We start from the raw sequence: 6,000 nt of genomic DNA, 5'->3' as shown, positions 1-6,000 counted from the left end.
TTTTTTATCAAATGGTTTTAATATATATATATTTTCATTTTCAGCCCTCTATCTTTTAGAGCATGTCTAACCTCTCATTTCTCATACTAACTTGGTTATCTTTCTTTCGGTTAACTTTAATTATATAGATACGTCTTAAACTTAGTATTTATATCTTTAACCTTGCTTATGGTATAAATCTTTATTTACCATTTTTTTTATCATCAAAGCATCGAAAATTATAATGTTATATCATGACATACGAAATTTGGGGTTTTACAAGTCTACCCTCCTTAAAGAAGGTTTCGTCCCCGAAACCTAAATACATACTTTCTGACAGGTCTACACGTATCCCTTTATAATTACATACCTCGAACTTCGACAACATGCTTTAATTCGATCATCCATCATGTTGAATCGGTCATTACTACTTTAAAACTTGTCTAATACACATAATAATCAATCTTTCATGATTCAATGCTATCCTATTACGTTATTCCATGATCATCGTTTATTTATTCAAGCTGATTTCTTAAAAACTTATCTGTCAAGTTAATCATTCTCGCGTTCCTCTAACATTTACTTAGGGAAATGATTTTCATAATATACATACTTGTTCATTCCTAGACATTTACATAAAATCATAAGTCATACATCATTTTGATAGTTGCCAACTATTTAGCTTCTACATACCTCCCATTCTTCTTGAGCCGATATCGAGCAAAATTTCTTTCATGGTGTTTGCTTGATAATTCTTTTCATACTTTTCTTGCGACACCTACGTGTGATCTCTACCCGAGACCAATATTTCTTTCATTGATGATTTATCATATCTACATGGTTAACCGCAATTTAATGCATACATTTATACTTGCCGGGTGTATACCAACTTGTTCTAACTTCTCTACCGGCTACCCCTTGATTACAAGGGCCAACATAAGGCTTTAATCACGCTATCAATATAATCGAGTAATCAATACTTACATTTGTGTATCTCATATTACACTCGAAGTGTCATACGCAACTATACTTGTCATCACATTCCATAGCCGTCGTACATACGTCATTCCTTCTAGCAATTGTAATGCTAAGGAAATTACCTAACAAGCTCTCACATACACTTAAGTCATTCCAAAAGATTTGCTAATGCATCCTAATTATAATCTCCATATAAGACACGTATGTACAGACTTATGTACATACTCACTCCTACTCATGATTACTTACAAGTTTCAGCTATTGAAATGTAATTAAAACTATACATACTGGCCCACATACTTAATTCATTTCCCCGCATACTCACTTAAACACCCCATTCTTACTCACGCTTCATAAACGTTTTTTTTTTTTTTTTTTTTTTTTGTTGTAACATTCGGGTATGTTTTGAATCTAAAAAAAAACGAGTTTCATACTCACCTGTAACTTATTAAGCCTTTTGGTAGGGTTGAAGTACATTATAGATGCTTATCGGGGCTTGGGATGGGTTCACGAGGTCCGAAATCAAAGAAAAATGCAGGAATGCATAACTTTACATTTTGTACTTGACCTCCACCGTAAGCTACGGTGGTGCCCATAAGCTTTCCATTTTAATACCAAAACTCTCATAACTCGTTCGTTTTGCATCCGTTTCACTTGAAATTTGTTTCTAATTGTCCGTAAAACATTTCCCTACATAAGTGACTAAAGATCCTTAACCCGGGCCTTTATTCTTTACGAATTTCATTATCGTTACATTACCTTTGCGCATTTATTCGACCCGTTTTATTTCAATAACTTACCTTCGTCTTAGAATTCTACCTTCGTCTAACAAGGTCAATACTTATCTTAATACTCCCATTCATTACACAACCTTACATGATTTCTCCACATTCATAAACATGAAAATTCTATATACATACTAAGAAGTGAATCAGAATCACTTACCTTTAGTGTCCATGTTCATTCATTTTTTTTTCTCGTTGTTACCTCTTGACCCGTTAGCCATCCATGCTTGAGTAAATCGTCAAGATTTCCATCCTTACATATCATTATACTCATTACACGGTTAGCATATGTGGGCATACACACAAACAATCATTTTTCTTTTTCATTCATACATTACTTGACTTTAGTTAGTCAATTGCAACATATATAAAACATATACTAATAAATGCTTCATTCCAGATCTACATAACCTAATGATCATCATTCACAACACATCAATCATCTAATACATAGCACATTAACTTTCTATTTCAACACATGTGTCTAAGAGTCAATGCATGATGATCACACATTGTTGACTTTAAAAGTCAACTGCCCTATCCATGTACTTTCGAATTATGTACATAAATCCATCTTAAAACGGTAGACCATATTAATAACATTGTATGCATTTCATACTCATACTACATGACATATACATCTACATGGTCACCTAGTTATATCTACATATCTACACACGATTCGTTCCGTCTACACTAGCATTCTCCTACTTAAGACCAACATCATTTGAGTTTACTCTCTTTCGTCCGTCATTTACGTTAAGCATTTTCTACATTCATTACTTCATATACTTTCCATGTCATCTCAAGTTACATTCATGCATTCATACTCATATTTCATAACTTTCATTTCACTTGTACATCATCATCAACATCGGTCACGATAGGCCATATCATGCATGCCTTTCGTTCATAAGGGAATAGAATCACTCATCCTTCTTACTTACTTTCTCGCACTATCCGCTACTTGGAACATATTTTGTTAACAATTTCTTCGTTTTCATCAGCCATCTACTATATCATTCGAGATCATTATTAAATTTTATTCTTTGATCATGTTCACTTCATTCTAGCATTTTAAATTTTTATACTTTCCTTTCTTTTCTTTCATGCTAGGTGTCAATGGTCCTTTATAACCACACCACATACCTCTCATCATAGGGTTGATAAACTCAACTAGAACTTCATTCACAACTTTCCAATCATGTATGTTCTTACTTCGAAACATTTCGATATGACCCGGTTGACATTTAGAGGATCTCAATTATCATAGGTTGCATTTTCGGAAGCTTAACGAAACTATTGGATTTGCCTTAAGAAATATTCTATAACATGGTTTAGGAAATATGTTAATATGCTTAACATATTTCAATGACTTTAATTCTCTTACTTATTACACATTCGTTAATTTCACACGCTTTTCACTTCGTTACATGTTACTTCATGTCATCATGCTTACATCTTATTGACCTTTGTCCTTTTAATTATGGTTATTATGCTTTTATTTCATAATTCGGGTGTTAATGGCCACTTCGTGGTCACACCGCATACCTTTCATCACCCTCGGTATTAACGGCCACTTCGTGACCACACCGCATACCATTCATCATCCTCGGTGTTAACGGCCACTTCATGACCACACCGCATACCATTCATCATTCTCGGTGTTAACGGCCACTTCGTGACCACACCGCATACCATTCATCATTATCGGTTTTAACGGTCACATAGTGACCACACCACATACCTTTCGTCATCATAGGGTAGTATCATTAGTTGTTAAGATATGCATGTTTTCCTATTACGAGAATTTAAAATTTCTTAAGGTTCCCTTTTACATTCGTGTACCATACTTTTCATTGATTCGTAATCATGCACCAAATTTAGTCCAAATGATCCCTTTCTATCTTATACTACTTCCTAGAAGTTTATTGAGACCTTTAGACGTGCTTTATGGCATTCGGAGCTCGGAATACATCAAAAAAAAGACAAACAAAATAAATCAGAAAAATAAGTCCAGGGAGTGGCGTCGGTGACGGCCCTCCCTGGCGTCGGCGACGCATGCTCAAAGTGGCGTCGAGCCACAAGACGCGTAGACAGCGTATTTGGGCGTCGGGTCTTTCTGAATCACCCCTGGGGCGTCGGCGACGGCCCAACTGGGCGTCGGCGACGCTAAGCCGTCCGCCCAAAACGCTGTTGTGCTTGATTTTTTTTTTTTTTTTACCCATTCCAACCCGTTCCCGAGTACCGTAACACCCGAACTTTCCCCGGGGCTTCCAGAATTACCATTTTCAGGCATTACCCATAGCAAAACTCCACGTCCCTTCCCTTAACCATTTCCGATAAAATGAAACTTAGAAATCATAATACTAAATTCGTACCTTAACCGCGTCTTGGAGCGAACACACACCATATCTTGAGCTTTTGGTTTGAGTCCGAGCACCCTATCCCGTGCCCGAATCCCTCAAACCTCGGCTCTGATACCAACTTGTAACGCCCACTTTTTTCACATTCGAAAATAATAGTAACCACATACTAATTTTTAACAAAAATTGGGCATGACCCGTTCGTACTATATACAATTCCCTGCTTTTAACAATCACCATTCAAACTAAATTCTATGACACGTTTCAAAAGACATATAAGTTGTAACCATACAAGATTCCACCAAAAGTGTTTTGTCCGAACTACCAAAAATAAGATTTAAAATCCTAGTTTACTTACGAAACATCTTAGACATAAACTTAACATTTACATTATAAAAGTGATTTGACCCATTTACAAAGAGACTAAACCGGAAGCGCATAAAGGGCGATGTGGTGTGTTCGATCCAAGCTCGCCATTATCAAGAGTGAGATTCACCTACATCCATAACACAAACTTACAAGTTAGTTCGGTTAAAAACATATTACTAATACAATTTGCTTTTCTTCATTATTTGACCCGTTACGGGGTCATTATATTTTTACATCTTTTCATTCAAATTTCTCATATGACAATTCCATTTAATGGATATAGCACCATCTTAGTTTCCATCATCATAAATCATTTTATTTTATCCGACCCGTTCCCACGGATCATATTTATTCTTACTTTTTAATTTTCCTTGTTTCACTAGTTCGACTTATAAAAGTCATCGCTAGTTGTCTTAACTTCATAACATATTCATCTTACTTGACTCGTAGTTACATCACCATGAACACCTCATTCTCATACTTTAGACCCATTTATACGGGTCGTCAATAGACTTTTCCCTTTTTCTACTAACAAATCGCATTAAGAAATTTTACTATAAATTTCCGCATAAAACATCGAACAATTATTTACAAGAGAACTAACACAAAATCTACATTCTACATGAGCGAAGTTCATATGAACTTACCTTTGTTTTGCGTTGCTTGCGAACCGGTTAGGCTTGTACCTTCCTCCTTCACGCCTACAATTTCGCATTCAACTTTCTTTCAATTTCATATCTTTAATTCATATTTACATTAGCATAGTAAGCTAACAACTCATCATTTCACATATTCATATCAATTACCATCATATGTGCACAAATCATCTTTACCACATAAACAAACAATACTTAGGCATTTCATCAAACACGTGGTGTGCGTAACACTAGCACTACATAAAGTACAACTATCTCATGCATAATCTTCAACTAATTCATATCAAGTTCATCAATTTCTAACTAATTTCATATGACATTCATTCATCATCAAACCTTATTTAACAATCACTTGTTGTAAGTAATTTCATACATAATTATCACCTTAATTTGCACATGATTCATCACTACATTTCATAGTGTTCCTATTTCAAGTGGGTTTTCACTTTTAACCATCAATTAGGCCAAATTCAAACATATTATAACATCTACACATTCATATCAACTAATGTTCATGTTTAATTTTACAATACATTCACGGATTACACATAACCCACTTAATTAAACATCACCAAAACACAAATTTCAACTTACTTGATGTCAAGAACACTTAGGTGATCTTAGTTCTTCACTCATGCATAAGATTTCAGCCCTATTGCCCTTCAATTTGATGATTTCTTGCTAGGTTTTGAGGAGAAGGGTTTCTCCTTGGTCTTTCTCTCGATCGCACCCCCACACACATACACTGACTTCTCTTTTTTTTTTTTTTTATCAAATGGTTTTAATATATATATATTTTCATTTTCAGCCCTCTATCTTTTAGAGCATGTCTAACCTCTCATTTCTCATACTAACTTGGTTATCTTT

The 6,000-nt window shown here is 34.9% G+C and overlaps 1 long non-coding RNA gene across 1 annotated transcript; it reads right to left on the bottom strand.

Annotated features, from left to right (window-relative positions):
• Positions 1–3,931: 3,931 nt before the first annotated feature.
• Positions 3,932–5,897, bottom strand: LOC110927626. The gene is made up of 3 exons (XR_002585775.2): positions 5,728–5,897; positions 5,125–5,178; positions 3,932–4,604 (listed from the first exon to the last, which is right to left on the bottom strand). It is a non-coding gene; the product is annotated as an uncharacterized LOC110927626 (long non-coding RNA).
• Positions 5,898–6,000: the final 103 nt, after the last annotated feature.

This window comes from Helianthus annuus, chromosome 3 (genome assembly GCF_002127325.2).
Source record: "Helianthus annuus cultivar XRQ/B chromosome 3, HanXRQr2.0-SUNRISE, whole genome shotgun sequence".
In the NCBI taxonomy this organism is placed as follows: domain Eukaryota; kingdom Viridiplantae; phylum Streptophyta; class Magnoliopsida; order Asterales; family Asteraceae; genus Helianthus; species Helianthus annuus.
The sequence above is the reverse complement of the archived record's forward strand: the minus strand, read 5'-3'. Positions and strand labels throughout refer to the sequence as shown.